Source organism: Chroicocephalus ridibundus, chromosome 1, assembly GCF_963924245.1.
Source record: "Chroicocephalus ridibundus chromosome 1, bChrRid1.1, whole genome shotgun sequence".
Taxonomy (NCBI): Eukaryota; Metazoa; Chordata; class Aves; order Charadriiformes; family Laridae; genus Chroicocephalus; species Chroicocephalus ridibundus.
This window is the reverse complement of record NC_086284.1, coordinates 98127602-98149092: the sequence shown is the minus strand read 5'-3', so window position 1 is coordinate 98149092 and position 21491 is coordinate 98127602. Positions and strand designations below refer to the sequence as shown.

The following is a 21491-nucleotide window of genomic DNA, read 5'->3' as shown; positions in this document are numbered from 1 at the left end:
AGATTTTAGAAAACTACCTCCATTTCTCCCTTCCCTCTGAAAACCCTGATGACTCAGGCATAGTTGACTTCTCTTGCTCATTTTGTATAAACTAAGATTTGAATGATAAGATCTTAGAAAACCAAAAATCTGCCTCTGGCCTATCAGTTTAAATCAATTAATTCATAACCAGATATAAAGCAAATGTAGAAAAAAATACCTCCCTTTGATTCGTTTGTTTATTTGTTGAAGGTGGAAGTAAATGGGGAAGAACTTTACTTGTGAGGAGGCGGAACGACATCTTAGGGAAATGAGGCTTTGTCCTTAGAAGGGGGATGTAAGCCATGCTTGTGTAGAAATGAATGGAGGAAGACTTTTTGGAGAGACATTTTGTCTCTTTATAAATAAGACAGAATACGTCTGTGCAGTGCTGCAGTCAATTCTGCCAGGTCCCAGCAAATTGAAGTTTCTTTTCACAAAAATTCTCATTCATTTCTTATATAAAAAATTGTTTTTGAAATTGTCTTCAAAGAACAAGGACTGCATCTTTTCTGTACCATAAGCATGATATTTTCAGTTGCTACTGAAGAAAATACCTTCCGTATATTGAGCCTCTAGGGTTCACTCAAGTTGCATTTCAAGCGTTTTTTGCTGCCATCCAGATGAGACTTCAACTTCTGAATCTGCTTCATTTTGGGGTGTAAAAAAAGCTCTTCAGAAGAAAACTGAAATGTCCTGAGTCATCCAGTGAGAGCTGACACTAGCTCCTCTTTTCAAAGTCTTATTATCTCTGCCTCTGAGCTTCAAAACTATAGCTACTTTCAACTATGATGTCTCAGCTGACAGGGTCCAGAACTGTGATCTTGTCAACAGAGCCCAGAATGGAAGAAATCTTCCTTATGCGGTCTGTCCTCTTTGGGGGAACCCTGCAAAATGGACTTCTTCCTAGTTTGTAGAAGGAGCATTTTTAAGGGATTAAAAATTATTCAGCTTCCACTTGGCATCTGAATTTTGAATTCACAAGCTGGGTCGTTCTCTCCATACCCACACACACAGGAGGGCCATGCTCTGTGTAACGTACAAAAACATGTAAGTAAAGATGTGCGTGTGTGTGTGTGTATATATATATAAACTATGATTGCCTACTTCAGAAATTCAAATTAAAATTCATGTCTATAGCAGTGATGCTCATCATTTCACTCAGTCCAGTTTTGCAGTCAGTTAAAAACCTTTTTAATTAGTAGCTCTCAGCAATTCGGTGAGTGGGTTGCTGGAGTGGAGAAGGTCAATGCTGTATCTGGGGGGGGGGGGCGGGGGAGGGAGTCAACTTACTGCTGTAGGAAGTAGGACATTTTTCTTGATTTGATGAAATTATGTTGGAGAGAGATCCACTGTGTCTTGATATTGACATAATTGCGTGGCATATGCTGAAATGGCCCTCTGTAATGGGCTGATCCTGCGCATGTACCAAAGGGCAAGGATGGCCCGCTGCGGCTTGCCGAGATGCTCTGTCTATTCCCATGCCAGCAGCCCAGCCAGAAGGGGTGAATGGTTCCAGGGGTATTAGGAGGGGTGCCAGTATCTATCAGGGCTGGCAGGTTTTACTGGGACAGTTGCAATATTGTGGTAATACCTCTGTCTGGGCCTGGCTCTTGAGTAAGAAATGGAGAGTAAAAGTAATTCCCAAGGATACTGAAGTAGGTCGTCTCCATCACTGACTGTGACCCAAATATCTCCCCTGAGAATGAAGCCTCATTTCACACCCTAGCTAAACAGGGTGGAGACAGGGATGGAAGCCCTTCCATTTCTCCTGTGTATGAACTTCTGGTTAAAGCCCAGATTGGTTGTTCAGACCACTGGCAGAGAAGGAAAGAGAGGACAGGCATGTGTATGTAAGAAGGGTGTTTAGATCAAGAACTAAGAGAGGCTGTGTCACGGGATTAAGGCAGCTATGCAAGCTTGCATGAGTATTTCCGCCTGTGCTGTCTTCATGCCTTCTCTGAAGGAACACTTTTGTCCCAAGCACAAGGACAGTGTATGTACCTTGCAGGATACGTTGCAGTGCACTGCACAGCCGTGGCTTCTGGCTCCGCATCTGCTCGTGTGGACATGCCGGTTTGCACCATGACCACGTGTGCTCTGCCTTCCTTGAGAGGGAAGCCCGAGTGCACACGGGCAGGGAAGGAGTTGAAATGTGGCAAGGATGCTGGTCGGGTTGCTTATGGGACCAGGGCTGTAAGGTTTGCTGGGAAGCTCACCATCCCACAGGCAGCACGCAGCCAGAGGTCGTGCCAGGGGATCAGGGCTGCGAGCACATCGGTGCCCAGTGAACATGAGTTTGAGGCAGCACTCCTATGGCTGCACAAACGGGGCTTCCAAGGCTAAAATCTGTAATCGTGGTATCTGGGCTGTGTTCAAGAAATGTACAAAATGTTATGGCAGCAGTAGGACGTGGGACATGTTTTCTGTGTCTTGGATGGGTAGGCTGCTAGGTGCATCATATGTACAACTAGCTTTTTATGTAACTAAATCAAAAGCCTTGCGAAAGAGTAAGTAGGAAAACTAAGACTGAGTTAACTTATAGTATGACGGTGAACATTTGAGTTAAGTACATTAGAAACATTTTACTGGTAAGAGAAATACCAATGGGAAATGGCTTATGTCTCTATCTGTGATTTCTGGACAGGCTTACACGGTCATTAAATAAAACAGTGTGCTTTTCTGGAGTAAGGCCAAGATGCTGTCAAGGATCATATATCTTTTAGTCAAAAGTGGTATACTATCTCACTGTTTCTAAAGACCAAAGAGCTGCCTATGGAGGAAAGTGGAAATATCTGTGGAAAAATTGTTGGTTCTGAGAGCTGTGTTTTTAAAACACAAAATCCTATGAAACATTGACAGGAATGGGAGAGGAATGAGAGGCAATGCTTTAGAATAAACCAAAACAACAAAAAAAGAAGCAAGTAAGAGTTGTGTCTACCACGTGCTTAAGAACAATAGCGCTGAGTCAAAACCTGCTGGACTCAGTTGGGAATGCTGTGGTTTAGCTAGCCCAACTGAGCTGAACTGGAATGCTCTTTTTGTCTTTCAACAAGCCTGTAAAAGTTGGCAGAGATCTGATCAGCTGTTTAAGCCCTGCTGAACAGCCCTCGGAGTTCAGCTCTTATATCTGGTTAGGGGCCCAGCAGAAAAATTAAGGGTCAAGCAGGTTATAGGCTTAGCTGGTGGTTGTTTTTGAGAGGAGTGCGGAATAAGATGGTTTTTTCTGCATGGAAGAAAAATGTTTGTTGCCTCAGAAAGATCTATACTCATGCACTCTTCTTTCCTGAGGCAGGGGCTTTCTGTGTAAATAGAAATGTGAGCAGTAGCTTGGGGAATTGTTTCATGTTTGTGATGTTACACGGACTAGCTTAGCTCTTTGTCTAGGGGTGCATGTCCAAGGAGATTTAGGTCTATCTAAGTCAGAGCTATCACAGCTTGGTCCTGCACCTTGCTCCTTCTCTCCTTGCCAGCACTGATATTTGTCTGGTCTTGTCATGAGCCAGTTCAGGGAGCTAAACTGATTGAAGACTACTGCTTTTTCCTGCAGAGTTACTTTTTACCTGGTTTAACTTCCTGAACCAGCCCATGGCAGGGTCATAGCAAGGCCTAATACTGGCACGCAAGAGCTACCTGGAATTTGTGGCTGGGGTGAAAATGAAACGGCGAGACTTGGATTAGTTGAGCTCTTGGGGAACCTCAACCTACAGCAATTTACCCTTCCTGCTGCTCCACTGCACCCACTTGTAGACCTTCAGTCCCTTTATGTATTTTGTATCCAAGTTTATCTGAGTACGGATTCTTTAACTGAAACTATTTTGTGGTGCACAGGCATACTGCTGGACCTGCTTTCTCCTTCACAGTCAGACCGTGCTCAGAAAGGCTGGACTTTGCACTCAGCAGCATTATGTCCACCTGGGTTTGTGAAATGCTGTGGGTCCCAGTTTGGAACAATTAAATCCCACAGCCCCAATGGCTCCCACTCAGGTCAAGGCAACGAAGGCATATAGAGATGTACAAAGGCACCCTACAGTGCAGCTGGGGTGATGCTAACTTAATTTGGGCGTATCTTGGGTAGGCAAATGGGTTGGTGTCAATGTCTCGGCCTCATCCTATGCTGACTGGTCCCCAGGAGAGGAGGTCTCACTGTCCCCAACCCCATGGGCTTTCTCCTGTGACTTTCCCTTGGCTGTTTTGTAGCCTGACATACGCTACGCGTTCGGTGTTGGTGCAGGCAAGGCTGACAGAGGCATGGCGAGTTTGACCGCAGGTGCTTAACAACATCACTCATCCTCTGGGCACAGGTGGGCTGTGCAGTTACTTCCATTTTATGCTAGAAAGATAGCTATGTGAAAAAAGCAATAGAGCTCAGTGTGGTAATGATTTGGTCCTGTCTTCTCCTTTAAGGGGTTCAGAAGTATCAATAATAGTGTGCACTTTGGGATTACTAGTAGGAAACAGTGCTTCAGGGCATGGTCTCAGACAGTGTCCTTGGGGAACTTGCCTTACCAAACAATGCTGACTCCTTCAGTTCAAAGAAAGCCAAAGTATTTTCAAAATTTGGCACGTAAGTAATAGTTGTAGTTGCTGCAGAGATATTGAGCAATTGTAGCTGAGCATGGAAGTGGCCTGTGAAATCATGAATGGTGGGGAGAAGTCACAACAAACAATTTCTCTCCTAAGTGTGGCTTCCACATTTTGTGAAGGCCTTGAGAGCCTGCCTGTAATTTCACCTTTTCTGACAGTTTGACTTGTATTTCCACTTGCTGATCATTGCCATTATTTTAAGCCTCCGTCTCTCGTCTGTTTGCCTTAGCAATTTCTGTTAACTCTAGCCCAGCCTACATGTTTTAGCTACTAATAGTTTCAGATGGAGGGACTTGACCTTCCTTCCTTAATGTTTTCTCAGTGTTCCTTTGTTGCTGGGTATGAGATGCAGGAAATATTTTTTTTTTCCTCCGAATGAGGCTGTAGTTACCTGAGGGTTGAAAAAATGAACATTGTAATTCAAGGCAATAACACATAGCAGTGAAGAATGTAAATGGTGCTTTTCACTTAGCCTGGTTTCTTACAATCCCTTTTTTACTAGGAGCAGACAAATGACTATTCCAATAATTAAAAGGAATATACCTGGAGAATTAGCCGTATAATGAATGCCCCAGAAGTTGAAACTTCAGCTCTCTGATTGTGCATTCAGTTCCCACAGGCCTAAAATGTAGAAGCCAAATTCCAGTTTAGAGCTGCTGCTTTCAGATGGCAGCATGAGCTCTGGTACGAGCACCATTTAAAGAACATACTCTTACATTAATTATCCTTTCCAGTACATACCTTGAAGTGACATTTAATGGGAGCAAGAATAGGGCAGAAATAAATACTGAAATATGATAGCATGCATTTTATGTGGATTATCCATGGTCAGAAGAGGAAGTAATGATCTGATAAGGGTTTCAAGTTCTAATATGTCTGATAAAGGGAGAGAATAATTCCCACAACGGAGTTATCTATGGCTGTTCTTGGTCAGATGGGAAACACGTAGCTTCTGTGCCCATGGGTGATAGTGATGGACAAAACCTAGAGTAGCTGTACTGCTTTATGTACGAGTAAACTGGCTGTATTTCTCTCTTATTCAGAAGATATTAATCTTGCTTTTTAATCTCAGAATATAACCAGTGCTGAATCTCAGAGAAAAGGGTTGAAAACCAGTAAGTTTCTTTTTCATGTTATACAGCTTTGGACACCCTTTTAAGAATAAAATGACACAGCAAAGTGTGAAGTAACAAAGGAATTGTAAGCAGTGGCCAGCGTGTGGAAAGTCAAAACTATCTACAGCTGAATAATGGTCTTATTGGAAATGAAGGGCAAACAGGAGTGTATTTTATTATGGCCTCTCTATGTGGCTTCAGAGATCACATAATCCAAAGTAAAAAATGGCATGCATGTGTTCCCTGAGATATTCTTCAGAATGGAGGGGCTATATATCAAAACCTTATTTCCTGGTAATGAATTTTAAATAAGTGCCCAGGGCATCAGGTCACTGATGTTTCCACTTTGCAAACTGGGTGGGCTATGAAAGCCCCTAGAGCCCTTCAAAGGCGCCTTAAAAAAGATCCCTAGCTTTAACTGACCAAACTTTTCAAGAAAAATACCTGAAACAATTAGGAGAATGAAAACCAGGAGGTCAGATTACTTGGCCCATGGCTGAGGATTTACATAAATAGGCCTAACCTTTGACTTGAAAATAAAAGGTAAGTACAGAGCCCTGACAGAACAGCAGGTCATTGGTATTTACTCTGTAAAGTACTGCCTCTGATGCTATGACAAAAATGCCAGGAATTCCACTGATCACTGTGTGCTGATAGGGCTCAAAGGTATGCAGCCAGCTAACAGAAACCCAGCCTACCTGACTGATCGAAACTGCATTACTCCCACGCATTTATAACCTGCAATCTGTGAGCGTGGGAAAGTGTGCAAGGCCTTAGACTAATTCCTGAGAAAAAAAAATGGAAAAAGTTGCTGTCTTTAACAGTTTTTTAATTTTTTTTTTGTGGTTTGGGCAACATATAATAAAATTAACAAAAAGTATCCGAGTGAGCATTTTAAGAGGCTTTCTTCACTGTGTGTACTGCTGTTCAAGAGACTCCAGAATTGGTGTTGCACATGCAGGCTGAGATTGGTACCACATTCAGCATCGTGGGGCTTTGTCAAAGATAATCTGTGCTTACAAGCAGTCTTCAAGTGTTGAAATGGTAACAAGCTGTAGGAAGCCAATCCCTGGCTCAGTTTTTAGCTGATGAAACTCCAGACAATAAACCTACAGGAGAAATTGTATGCTGTGTGTTTGTGCTACATTTTGTCGAGCAATGGCTCTGCGCTTACAGGTCAGAGAGGGAAAGGTGAACCAAAAAAATTTTTTTTGCATTTTTATGTCTAGCACAATACCAAAGATGTTTTAGATTTTTTTTTCTTTTCTACATGGGTAGCAGAGAAAAGACTAGCCCTGTGAAAGTGGAAACAATAAGTGCAAAGTTTTTATGTTCGTGTTTTATAGAGGGAGATTTGGTTTCCTGTTCCAGTTTGAGACACAAGCACACACCAAGTATCCTGCAGGCTGTTTCAAACTTGTTTCTCTAATTAATCAAAAGTGATCCATTACAGAAAACCTGCAGGAATGTCAGAGATGGATGCTTCTGCTGTACTGTTTTTTACTTGCCTGTTGCAACAGAGGGGGAAGCTGTTAGTGCCTGTCTAGTAAATTATTGAAGGATGGTGTAAGAGGGCCTGCCGCCTTCCTCTTGAAGGGCCAGGAAGCCTGGGGCTAGCCAGCCCCATGCTGATTTCCCTGTCTGCTAGACCGCTGTGGGATTTTGGAGGGAGCTGGAGGAACACCCCACAGCTGAGGACTGATCAGAAGAGAAGATGGGCTGGCTCCATGCCCTGGGTGCTGCCTGGCTGAGTCCCGTGGTTGGGACACTGGGCAGGCAGTGATGAAGCAGGAGGAGGTGGAAGATGGTCAAGCAGGGTGTCCTGGTGAGGAGACAGTTGTCAATCCCCCTGAGCCCAGCGAGTTTGAGCGCTGTGCGAGGAGAAGCCTGGCCCAGCACCCCTCCCTGATCAGCATGGCCTTCAGAGAGTACTGCTGGCCACGTCTCCCTTCCCCCTCTGGCCAACCGGCATGAACCCAGGGTATAATTTTGAAGGGAAATTAAAAGCGTTTGAAGGACATCCAGTCTCTGGAGGGTGTTCATGGTGACCTAGAGCCCCTTTGGGCGCATCCCCTTCCCAGACTCAGCTGTGTCCTCCTAGGGACCCCTCCTGCCCTAGGTCTTCCTGGGCAGAGTGGTGGCCAAGTGTCCCCTCCTCTGAGCCAAGTCTGTGATCCCCCCATGCGAAGTGTAGGCCACCCTGCATTTGCTTCTGCGTGTAGTGGTGCTGTGCGGTGCTGGCACCGTTTCGCTGATGCACTGGACTCGGAGGCGATGGGGCAGAGTCGTTACCTCCCAAGTCCCGTACTGCGCTACAAACTGCTTCAGGTCTTGCGTGCTGAGCCGCGGCTGTCTGCCCCGCTCTATCAGACTGGCTGCATCTGGCAGAAATGGCTTTGCTGTGTACAACTACAAGGTTAGTGGTAGCAAGGCTGTCTCAGGGACAAGGGTTTTATAGACTGTATTTCCAAGAGGCGTGCAGTCCGGGACAGGGAGCTGCCACTGGTGATAACACTACCTTGCAAAATGATAAGCGTGAATCCCCGATTCAGGGGAAATAAGGAGTGCTTCTCTCTTGCTTGGGGATGAGGAAAGGAGAGTTGGAGGCCTAGTCAATTTCCCGTGGCCTTTCTTTCTCATCTCGATCAACTGTTTGGTATCTGCTGTGAACTTTAAAAGTGCCTTCAGTGCTGATCTTCACACGAGCCTGCTCTAAAACACACCTGGACCTTCTTGCTTTTTCAATCCCTAACCACTGTAACTGCCATTTAACCAATTTTTCCCCTAATCACCATCCCATGTCTTCAAACACAGCTCTGCCTAGTACTGAGTGCTTTCGCTTACCTGGGTAGCAGCGCCAGGAGTGTGACATCTCAGCCTCCGTACGAGGGGCCTGGAAGACTTTGTACATGGTCTTGTCCTCAGCTAGCTCTGTGATAAATGTTTTCCGCGTTTCATTCTGAGGCTGAACAACAATTTTCTTTCTTCCCTTTTAAATTTGTATGTATATGGTTTGGGTTGCAAAGTTTGCTTTGCTTTTGGCAAAGCAGTTTCCAGGCATAGTTTGGTTAAAGACTTCCTCCATAGCCAGGGAATGATGCACATCCCATCAGCATGGTGATGCAGATCCAGGTACACTCATATGCAAAAGGGGACCAGTGCCTACAGTCCCTTTGCCTCCAGAGAAATCATATCTGGTCAGATATTTTTGTGTGATTTTGAGACGGTTTCAGAATTGTGCATTTGGGAACTCTGTGCTTTAAAGAAAGCGACCAGGCTTTTCCTGAGCTCATATTCTGTTTCTGGTTCCTACATTGTATCTATAGGAGAACACAATTTAAGAGGATGATGATTTGCAGGGGCCATTTTTGTCAATGGCAACAAGTCGTGTATAGGCAGTCTATAAACTTGGGCCAAAGGTCCCTCTTCTTCTTGACCATGCTGTTTCCTAGGTTTTTTTAGTGTGCATGATGTAGAAGATGTCACCTCCTAACCTGAGCTGTAAAATTTTGGGAGGATAGGATCAATCCTTGGGGGATGTCTGCGGACAACTTCATTTTGTCCATATTGCCATCTCACTCCCAACCTTCAGGTTCTCATTAACTACTTCTGTTTCTCAGGCAGTCTGTTAAGAGCTGCATCCTTTGTGGACTGGCTACCCCTGCATAGTTTGCTCACAGACTACTCTTGAGTACTCTCAGATTAAAATTTTGGGAAGTGAGATAGATTTTGTGGAATGATGAACTTTGTATCCCTGCCTTGACTGGTAGGGCAGCAGCCTTTGGCTGTACTCTTCTTCTGTTTCTCTTTTTATTAAAATATGCTGTATGTAAATCCTCTTACCCATTATACCATCAAAAACATGTTCTGGCTTTCTGTGAAATGCCTAAAGGCAGTACTGAATTCATTCTTACATGATCTCTGATGGCAGGGTGCTTTTTATCAGTGGCACTTGTGCCACTCCATTCTTGCAAAAAACACAGGAAAATGCCTAGTATGAGAGGACTTTCAAAACACTACACTGTCATTTGTTTCCTTCACATAATTATTTGCTTCTTTTTGGACCACTTATAAATGTGGCACTCACCCTGCTGTCCTATCGTGGCTGGGAAGTTCATGCATGAAGTAGCTTTTTCTGCTGGCTTTGTACCTCACAGGGCAATGCACCTCCCCAGCCCCTCTTTTGGCTGCTGCCTTGGAGGCAGAGCTAAACTTCCACTTCCTGCAAGAGCCGAATTGAATGTCTTTGGGGAGACTGTTTTGGGCTTGGACCCTTTCACCTCTATTACCTGCCTATGGGTGCTTCTCTCCCTCCTGGAAAGTCACCTTCAGTCTCTTCAATCTCCTCCAATGTTGTTTTGTCCCCAGCCAATAAGGTCTGTGCCTCTCTCCGCAGATAAAACGCAGCATTTGATACAATTTTAACCCAAAGGAGTTTATTTTCTTCCCCAACTCTTTATTGTTTCAACACGCTATTTATTCCTCCATTCATCCACTTCCTGTAGTGCCTAATTAGGGTAAGATCATCCTTGTAAATCCAAGATCAGTCCAGCTTACTTTCTTTTGCCTACAGATTTTCCCTCAGACCTAGCAAGACCACAACCGAGGCCACAGGTTTGGGTACCTACATTCATCTGGACTTTAAGGTGCCCCTTTTGCTCGGGCTGGTTGCCTGTTCCTCTCCAGGCACAGTGCTGTCCCCGGCTCCAGCAGAGAACTCCCTTGAGTGGTACCGTCCGCCTGGGTTGCTCCTGCACACGGTCTCCCAGCGTTTGTAAAACTCTCCCTCAGCAGCTTCGCGGAACTCAGGCTGGTGAGGTTGCTTCCTACTGCACAGAAGAACTATTTCACATGTTCACTGATAGCTGGAAAACATAAACATTCAGAAGCAAAACATTACTCAAAGTCATAAAGAAGGAAGGCTGCATTTGTAAAATCTTGTGTGGAGAAGCCCATTTTCTCCCGTGAAGAGCTCTCAGGCACCATATCAGGCTTGTGTTTTGCTAGAGGAGGCATCAGCTGAAACAGCGGCAGCCAAAAGGCTTTGATTCATTTCATTTATTTTTAACTTTCCCATTGAAATGCCTGGGTTAAAAAAAAAGAAATTGCTTCCTTGGAGAGCCCTTCAGCTCCGAGAAAGATACCTACTGCAGTCTAGCAACAGGCTTGTTCTGGGAACAGCCCGGCCAAGCACTGCCCAGGGGGCTGTAGTTTGTTCTTTCTTTCTTTCTTTCTTTATTAATTTTGACCCTGAACACAGACACCTCTTTCAAAGGCTGCTGTTGTGGGTTGGGGTTTTTGGGTTTTGGGTTTTTTTGGGTTGTTTGTTTTTTTTTGGTGACGAGCAGAGCAGGCTCCGGCTCACGGGAGCAGAGCGCAGCAAGAGCCGGGAGAGCCCGAGCGATGGCAGCCTGTTCTGCGTCAGTTGGCCGGTCACAAGGATGTCTGTCATGTGCTGCTGCTCAGACAAAGATCCCTTTCTTTCCGTGCCTGGTGGGTTCTCCATCAATGAGAGGACCTTGTCCTACAAACAGAAATCAAACCTCTGTAATTGTGTTGTCACTGATAAAACATGATTTCTTTACCAATTCCTATACGCACTTTGACCTCTTGCCTTGGTGCAACAGACTCTGAAGGTTTTTCATCTCTGGCTCTTTTTATGGTTTTGATGGAAACGCTGTAGGAAAGTTTATTTTGGGAGTATTTTTGATGTATCTCAAGCAAGAAGCTAAGCTTATGCACTTACAGTCAAAACTGCTATGAATTGTCTGGAGTGATTGTTAGCTCTAAATAAAACTGATTTCAGGTTACGGTTTACTTTTCGTTTAAATTTAGAACTACTTTTGCATGAATAATTAATATTATGTGTTTTCAAGAAAGATGAGAACAAAATTTCTGCTCCATACAGTTCCATTCCTAAAAAAAAGTGAAAAATTTAAGTAAGAAGGCTGAAAACCAAAAAAAAAAAAAAGTAGTGCTGAATAGCATGGCTAAGCAGCTGTGTTATTTTTTTCTTCCCCCAATTGAATTATTGCTATAACTGTTCTTGCTAAGTTAAGATCTCACTGGGGGAAGGAAGAAAGTTTCTAGGTTTCACAGCAGGAAAGTCTTTAACAAGAAGTTAATGTAGGATAACGAGGGGGTCAGGAAAACCGTAAGCACAAAGGGATTGCCCAGAAGACTGTGTAGAGATGAGTGCGGATAAATACACTAAACAAGAGAAGAAACACACCGCAACCATTTGAATTTTAACCTAGCTGTTCAGTGACAAATACATACCGTATCCACTATCGCATACTATCCCTGAGCAGAGTAATCAGCAGCATTGTCACTGTCCCAAGTTACCAGAGAGAATTAAAATTTCTTGTTTGTACACGTGTTCTTCTTTAAAGGGAAATATCTTACACGTGACAGGATTTAGAGACTACAAGATACATGGGAAGACAATACTGTTTAAAAACAAAGCCAAACTGAAAATGGAGAGAAGCAAGTATTTGTGGGTTTCTGGGACTGTACTTGACATTTCTAATATTTAACTCTTACAAAAGGGAAGTATATCAGAGAAGTTAACTGGGCTAGAAGACCAGTTAGCTTTGCCGTTGCTTTTCAGTCAATAGGCCACTTCCCTGGGTTAGGGGTTGTGCTCTGCCAAACAGCAGGATTTTTTAGCTGGCCCTATATCGATGAGAAAATAATTCTCTGTTTCTTTGGTGCCATAGGTCATCAATAAAATCAGAAATTATTATATTCTTCAGTACTGCGAAATTGCTGCCTTTAATATTCTTAGAATATTAGATTATTTTTAAAATAAACTGGATCTTTTTCAAATATATTAAAACCCCACCTCAGCAACATATTTTTTGCAAGGAATTTTATAGAAGTTTGCTTCTGAATTATATATGAGATGCTGCATACTAACTGTGCTGCTAGTTAATTCCGAATTGGTAACTAGAATGTGATTTTTCCGGTTAGCTCCCTTTAGGTTCAGGCTGGGACACTCTGAAGTATTATGGCCATGGAGACTATTTCATCATGCAGATGTAGGTACCTCTCTGATCTATGTAGTTGTGTTTGCATTGATATCCCTAACCGTGAAATAACTTGTCAGCTTTAAACACTGCATACAATGGTCAAAAGTCAGCATTAGTAGCATTGAGTTCCATGAATAAATCTGTATTGCTGCCATGAATTAGATGAATGATTAGCAACAGAAAAATGCTATTTCCTCTGCCAGTTTCTGGAGATTTTATTATTCCCTCATACGGTAAGAAGATACTATGTTCCTTATTTCAGAGAGAAAATAGACGTTTTTATGTGTGAAATGTCCTCCCTTCTCAAGAAGTAGGTATCACAGGCTGAAATACCTAAGCACTAGGAAAATGACAGGTCTCCCCTTTCCTTTTGCCCTCATCAGAAATTAAGTTTTGGCTAGCTACTGGTATTTTGTAGGAATTATGCCTGCGCAGTTATTTATTTTTATATTGCTGCAACTTTTTATCCTGATTCTTGCAGAAATGAGGCTTATGCAATCCTACTGCGTACGCTTGTATCTCCGTCACTTCCACACCCCTGAAATCTTTTGAACCTATTGACAAATTTCAACCAATTGATCTCTCAAAGAAAATCAAGTTCCTACAAGCTTTGCGAAAAAGAAACCTGCCAGGTAGTGCTCTCACAGAGGGGTAGGCTGCAGTGCAAACAGGCACCATTTCAGACAGCAGAGAACCCACTTGCGAGAAAGTGTTTATTTATAAACGCCTGTCCATGGGGAGCATTTCAGGGCAAACTTGTTCCTTCTTTGATCTGAAGTCAGTTGAGTCTGAGGCTCAGGTCTTTTGGGAGCCAGGCTTCGTAGTACTGACCTCCACAGCACGTGTGGATACTGCTTTGCAGTAATGATTTACCACCTTAACTGCATTTAAAGCAAATGTTTTTTAAAATCACTTAATTTTCCATTTCTTTTCCTTTTTTATTTTTTTTTTTTTGGTAAAGGATCAACAACTGCCCAATAGCCTATCTCGTAAGACCAAGACTTTATGTTGTCCATCACCCTAGAAGTCAACTCTTGACCTTTATCACTGTCGCTTTTCTCCGTGGATTCTCTGAGTTTAAAGTTACAGAATTGCTGAAACAGATAAGAGAGTGCAGAAGGCTGAAAAGTGGCTAGGACGAACCTCCAGGGACAAAGTTTATCTGTTGGAGCATTTCCTGTGTGTACCTTGAAACCTCTCAATTTAACTTGATCAAAGCATGAGCCGACACGTTTCAGCTCCCTACTGAACAAACAAATTTACAGCTTATCATTGTTGCCACCTCAGTCTTTAATTTACTTTACTTAGTAAGCCAGTACACGTTAAATGAACAACCTGGTTATTACAAATGCTAGGTTCTGCTCTCAAAAATAGGCTACAGTTCGCGTGACATTAAATTGCGCAGCACATCGGCAGACCCTCCCCTTCCCCACAATCCCAATGTAAAAGGAAGCTTAAGCCATACATAGCCAGTGTGGACAACAGTGGCCTCTTTGGGACCACTATATCCATCAGCATCTGTTGGATTGTTTTTTATTATCTTGGGCTTCCTCATTCTTTTTCATTAACTCCCGTAGGACATATGTGGACTGATAAAATAAATGGTGGTGTTTTAAAAATGCGTTAGTTAGCTCACATTAACATTTCAAAGCACAGTTTAGTGCATATGGACTAACAGATCATTTTAAACATCAGGGTTTTTTGTCAACAGCAGTAACTAATACTTTTTAAAATGTTCTGATATCTGGGAATTTATTTTTTTTTCATGACAGAAAGTCTTTACTTAAGTTAATAACAACAATAGTAAAGACAATTCTGAGGTGTTGCATGGCCAGACAGCCTGGCTTATAGAAGATAATGAGGTACATGGATGCCTTTCTGTTTTTAACCCAGAACTATTTGGTGAGTGGTTTTAAACCATGTCTGAAATATTTGAATCATTTTCCACTTAATACTGGCCCATATTTTCCATCTTATATGTCCTTCCTTATTCTCAGGGAAATTGAGTCCCATATTTGGATTTCCTTGGTAACTGTTGTTCATCAATAGTGTGTCCCCCTGGAACGAGAGCAGGTGTGGTACTTGAGGTGATGCTGCTTCTCTTTCAGAAGGCACCTGCAAGGGCAGGGACAAGTGCCACACATTTGGTGACATTTATCCTCAGTTCTTGCATGCTTTTCCTATGTGACTGCAGAACCCCTGAACTAGGAAATTGCTCCTGTCCCTCCAAGGTGTATGTTTCTGGGTCCATAATGCAAACATTGAAAGATCCTGGATTAGAGACAATAATCAGCCAATAAACCAGCCTCCCAAAACAGCCTTCTATCCAGAACAACACTAAAAGGTATCTGTACCTCATATAGGTGGATACAGATATAAACTATAAACTTCAGTTTCTTCTAATGTCGGTTTCTTCCCTTCTTTCAAGCAAAATATAACTTCTTCAAACATTCTGCAAGCTCAGATATCAGTTTTTATTCTACTTCTGTGTCATCACTTATTGAAAATGCAAAATGCTTAGACAATGTAAGTTATGATGGAAATTTTCAAAAAAGTGCAGCGACACATCTCCTCTTAGAATTAATGGGACATGCGTGACGCTCTTCTGCACAGCTTGGTAAATGTCATTCAGAAATTCAGAGCATCTATGCAAGAAATGACAGGAAAGCCAGCCACATATGGCACTGTCTGCTGACACAGATCAACCTCCACACGCAATTCAACTAATAACGGTATCTTGTCTTTTTCCCATAAAAACCACAGACTAGGGATAGTTGAGTTTAGGGTTTTGCGAAGCTTCCAGGTGATACTTTGATTTTGCTGGCTTGCAAAACTATTTCAGATCTGCAAAATTACTTGCATTGATTATTTTCTTCCTCTGATGTTATTAACTTAAACAAGTTAGATGACTTATTTTTCCACCTAAATGAAGCCTGTGCCAGACATAGAAAACTCCTTGCCTGAAAGATGAGTTAACGCAAATTAATGTCCTGCATTTTTGGATTTCCTGTAATGAATTAGCTGTAATTATTGAGGTAATCCAAGATTTATCATTTTGCCACCCTGCTTTTAAATTTGTCAAAGGAAACCTTAGTGTAACTAGTTCTGCCATTTTTGCTAAGAAGAAATTTAGACAACAGAGCTGGGTGGGAAATGTTCCCCTGATGCTCTGGGATGAAGCAGATCTCTGGAAGTATTCTCCAAACAGGGAAAAGAGTGAGTTTGTTCTGGATTAGGTGGTAGCCTGGTGCTTGTGCTTCACACTGGGACTACTGGAGAAAGAGGTTTAAACCTTCCTTTGGCTTGAGCTGGGTTTCTCACGTGCCAAGAGGGATTCCCCTGACACCAGTCCATCAGCTGCTCTGTGACAGGTCTCCTTAAATATCTCTGGCCGTATAAGTTGCTTGTGCTTCTCTAAGGCACATTGTCTGTGTGGGTTTGAGCACTCCTCTGGATGAGGGAGACTCAGATGCATGCTTTTGCTCCAAGCATTTTTTATTTATAAAAAGTGGAAACTACTCCAGTGGGTGAGTTTGGAGAAGATGCCTTCTCCTTTCCATCAAATGATGCTGGTTAGGACCACACCTAGTCCTGAAACTGAAACACCTAATCCAACTCCAGCAGAGTAGACAAGTTGTCTCCTGGAGCAACAGAAGCTGTTATTTTTACTGAAAGTTTGATTTTAACAGCTATATTTCCATATGAACCTCTGTTTTTAACAAGTCAGCATTTTGTAAAAAAACCCTGTTTTGTAGAAGTTTCCATAGCAGCTCTAAAAATAGGAGGCAGAAGAACCGGTTCCTTGGGCTGCTCTGTGGACTTGGACTTTCTCAACCAATCTTCAATAAAGCTTCATCCCTGTGGCTCCTCTTCTTAGCCCAGCTGCTCTTGGCACAAATAATCACAGAAAACCACAGCTGATGCTGTCTGTGGCATGCTGCTAATTGCTGCAAATGTGCTTGCAGGTATCCCTGACTGCCCTGAAGCAGACAAAGGATTCAGGGCCCTTAAATGAGAAGGGTTGCAGGGAGGGCAGCAGTCCAGAGGTGATGTATCCTACGTGGGGAGCCCTTACACTGTTTGCAAGGATTTTTTAAGCAGAGTAGAAATAAAATGTTTTAAATACCCCATAAAGGAGTGGCCATCGGTTGTTCAGCTGTACCGGAAGTCCCATCTCGATGGCAGTCTGGTTAGATGGCTGGGAAGCAGAGAAACCCTGCAGCCCCCTGGCTGCTAAAGGAGTGGGAGCCAGCATCTGGGGACCTTCCATGCTCCTCAGTCCTCCTCTGATGGATGGATATTACTTACATTTTTCTAGAAAGTTTTATGGGTGGGTAGAGACAAAAGAGAAAATAAACAAGAGGAAAATATCTAGCTATTTCTATGATAAGGCCACCTGCTAGTCTCTTCTCAGGATGGTGGCCTCATTGTGTGTACTGCACTTTTCCTCTACAGACAGCAAATGTTTCAGCCAATGTCTGCAATTTTCCAATGATGAGTTATATTAAATTCAGACACCAGTTTTAGTTTTCAAAAATTAATCTTTGCCAAGCATCTATGTCAGGAAAACTGCTGTCCATTAGTAGGAAATTATTCAGAAAAAGGAAGACGCTTTACTTATTTATGTAAGAAACTGCTGTACAATTAAGTACAGATATAGGTCAGTAAAATAAGTTCTTTGATCTATTGCTACAAGGAATCAGCGTAAATACGTTTCCTGATAAGAGTTGCTGCTGCGTAATTGTATTTTACAAACTGCGTAGTGTGCTATTACTCAGGAAATGTGTTTACTGATATGCATGTCTCCACTCAGCCTCATGGCTGAAAGGTTTGCTTTTTCTGATATTTATAGTTCTTGCACATTTTTAAATAAGGCGATTAAACTCGCAAAGGGATGGAAGAGAGTACAAATAGGGAGAATTGATTCTAGAGCATACAAAACCACTATTGAAATAGAGACCAGTTGATTGTTTTTAAACAAATGTAGGTTAGTGGCATTTGAGATTAAACTGCAAGACAAATATTAAGAGGGATTAATTTATACTGTCAACTCTGACTGTTCTGGGCTTCATCCTTTAGTTAGAATAAATGAGACTATGACTCCATCACAGCTGTAAAAAGCCTTGCACTTTGTGGAGTTTTGTCTTGTTTTAGGGAGAACAATACTCACTGTAGAAACCGAGCCCCTCCAGAGCTTGCACAAGAGCTGCTAACTGAATGCGAGTCGTATTGAATGCTCAGTGGTTGCTCACCTAAGGATAGACTTGTCCTGGGCTTTAGTGGGATTGCTGATACAGGAAGATGGGAATCAACATGGTGTTGTTATAGCTCCAACCACGATTCCCTATTTACTAGGGATGCTGAAGTAATAATGAAGGGTATCCAGGTAATTCTTTTCAAGTTTGGGTTTTAGTCACTGTGAACCTACCTAAGCAATGCCTCTTGGGTAGAAGTTGTTCAGTTAGGCGGGACTGAGCTTATTAAACATTGTCTCAGCATGAAAATATGTATACTAGTGTACAGGTTTAAGCAAAGCCATGTCATCATATTTTAATCTGGAGGGTATGAAAAGACCATTGTCTAGTTAAAAACGAGAGGGGTGGAAAAGTGGCTGCAGTTGTATTTCTTTGTTTTGAAGAGCACACTGTCGAACCATCAGAAGCAGAAAACTGCTGCAGGATGGGAAGGGAGCCCTTGCAGAGCAGGAGTACATCTCTGCACTCTGGTTACAGAGTCCGTGATTCGACTAGTTGTGGACTGCTAAAAAATCCCACTTTGCTGAGGCATAGCATTCATAACAGGGTAAACAATCCCTTTCAGGCTGGAGTGGGATGTCCACCATTCTCGTGGTCTGTAGTAGGCAACAGAGGAAAAAACAGTGGGTCATTCCTGAGAGAGAGGATGTGGTTCTGGGTTCATGGCCAGGGTGGGAGGCAATTCCCGCATCCTGCCATATCTTCAGGTTCTGGAGCCAAGCATGTTACTCTGCACATCGTGTTTTTGTTAATAGAAAAATGATTTGTACAGCTTTCTTTTCTGCAACGATTTCAGGATGAGGCCTTGCTGGGAGAGCCCAGGGAAAGCTCTTGCTTTTTCTTACGGGAGGTACAATATGCAATCATGTGCAGGGCAGCCTGAAATCAAAATGAAATTGAAACCCGATTTGTCTTTGCCTGGTTGTTTTGGAGGAGCCATGGGAGCCATTGTCATGTTCTCCATGCTCACCGTATGGGGAAAGAGCTGCTGCGGTGTGGTTGTAGCCCTGCTTCAGGTGTCTGGCAGAGGCCCCAGTGCTGCCCTAGGGAGCAGTCATGGTCTAAAGGTCCTAGGGAGCTGGGCTGAGTCAGAGCTATGGTGCTCAGTGTACAAGTGGCACCATTCCTTTTTAGTAACGTTTGGTGCAAAAGTAGGCTGTGGTTTACATGGAAGTCAACTACAGAGCAGAAAAAAAATGATTAGGAATGAGAATGGACTCCACCTCATTCTTCTTGCTTTCATTGCAATGGAGTGGGGGACTTTAACAGGGTGGTAGGGTGTCCTCTGTTGACAGAAAACTCCCCAGGAGGCAGCATACTCCAGGGGACTGTCATGCTCTGGTTTGGGATTTAGGTGAGCCTTGTACTTTTTCATGACTTTACTGCTCCTGACCTCTCTTCTCAAGATATCTCCCTTCAGTTATCTGGAAACCAGTACCCTTGTGTGAGTGTGAAATGGGGACAGTGATACTTGCCTTTCTTCCTAACTCACTTTGGGGTCTACCGGTGGAAACATTTGGAGGGACAATCAAAGTTCTTGATGGCAGTTCAGGTTGCAGTCAGGTTCTGAAAAGCTAGAAATGGCTGTTCCTGATGTCTTTGGTGTGGTTATAGCTCCCAGACTGTGCAGAAAAAGACCTCCTCTCCTGCCGATGTTTAGAGGTATGTAGGATTGGCACTGCCATAGTTGTTAGGAGAATAGTTTTCTTTTTTTCTCTCTACATCTTTTTTTAACTTTAAAATGCCTTAGAATATTGAATAGGAGAGGGGGGAAGAAACCTATAAAAGAGTGCACTAAGAATGTATTTTAAGCAGATGCCAGGAAACGACAGTGTTCAGGTTGTACACAGAGTCTGAATTTGGCTCCCTTGTGACAGCACAGTCTCTAATTACATGAACAAATATCATTTTCGAAGTCATATGATATAAAAATATGGACTATTTAAAACCCTAGACAAACATGAAAGTCCCACCAATTATGTTACACTTACGCTGCTTTATTGTCTTGTGGGTATGATACTCATTTTCTACAAGAGTTCATTGACAGTACAGGGGGTCTGCAAGTGAGTGCAAATGTTCCTGACTGTACTGCTTTCCTGAATGGGGATAGATGTATTAAAATTTTGAAATGCTTTCCTGACTCAGGCCCACGAAGGTTGCTAACAGGGGACATAGCTGGAGAGCAGAGACCTTGGCTGTGAGAAGGAAGTCCCCTTACCTATTAGACTAGCACGGCTTATCTTTTTCGTATTTCTGAAGGGAAATCAGAAGAAAAGTCTGAAGGAATTTCTGAAGAGAAATCTGAAAAAGGGGAGTAGTCTGGCCCAGATAGAAAATTGTTTCTTGAATCTGTGTGAGGCATCTAACCTGAGCCATCCTATGTAGGGAAGAGGAACTGGAAGAAAGGCTCTCGGATACTACAAGATGAGGCTATTGATAAGGTACCCAAAAAGCACAAAATGGAATTAGGTATCTACTTCAGACAGCTGCATCAGGCTTCTCCTCACTCTCCTCCCCAGCAGTATTACATGGGAGAATTCTTCCTTCTGTACAAGCAGTTTTTCTAGTGGTTAAAGACATTAATGAAGGCTAAGACCTTTAAGTTCTGTTTCTTGCCTGCTCCTAATGGACCGCATGAACTCAATCACATAGTTTTAGTTCCCTGAATTTCACTTTATTTATCTGCAAGACAGCCTTCTATGCTATATACCTTACACAGCTTTGTGAGGACAGGCTTTCTGTAAAGCCAACAAGGATTTGCTGGGAAAAAAATGTGGTGTAATCATGACATATTATAGTTATTATCAGCTACCATTAAAAGAATTGTACTTTTGCGTGTGAGAAAGGGAAGAAGGAAAGATGCTCATTAGCAGCTTCCTTCCTCAGGCTATGAGCTTCCACGGGCTCCTATCCGATAAGCGTGTACACAGCTGCAGTCCCACGGCAGCCTAAGCTGATGTAATGGCTGCTGCTGCAGTGCGGTGCCACCGTCTGCCCCTCTCCCACAGTCCCACTCCATCCCCTACCTTGGCTCAGATGTTCTCTGCTCTTTCGCAGAGCCATTTTGAGGTGTTAACATGGAAGAAAATTATGTTACTTTTTTCTTTTCTGTGTGTGTGGAGGGGGATAGTGTCTGCTGAGAAGTGCGCTGAAGTGTGGCAGGGCATTGTCAGAGGGTCCCTGGAGGGGCTGCAGGAGAGGGGCAGGGCTGTGGGGCAGGAGGCAGGGCAGCAGAGGTGTCTGTTGTGGCCACCAGCCACACTGACTGAGGCTGCCAGGGAGCCACAGCCTTCCCTTCCAAGTGTCATTTTTCTGGTGCGGTGATAGCTGCTGCTGAGACTTACCATACAGCCCCACGAACATTGGTGTTGTCCCAACTGATGGGGAAGTGCAAAGCTGAAGAGGAGTCATGGGGAAAGGAGATGAGTGAGGGTGTTATAAGATGGGACTACAATCAAGAACAAGCTCAAGAGAGAGAAATAGGA

The 21491-nt window shown here is 43.1% G+C and overlaps 1 long non-coding RNA gene across 1 annotated transcript in view; it reads left to right on the top strand.

Annotated features, from left to right (window-relative positions):
- The first annotated feature begins 666 nt into the window (after window positions 1-666).
- The window catches only part of LOC134519842 (uncharacterized), an 84822-nt gene continuing 63997 nt past the window's right edge, over window positions 667-21491 (top strand). The window contains exon 1 of the long non-coding RNA XR_010072313.1: window positions 667-1068. This is a non-coding gene — a long non-coding RNA (uncharacterized LOC134519842). The remainder of the gene's footprint in view (window positions 1069-21491) is intronic.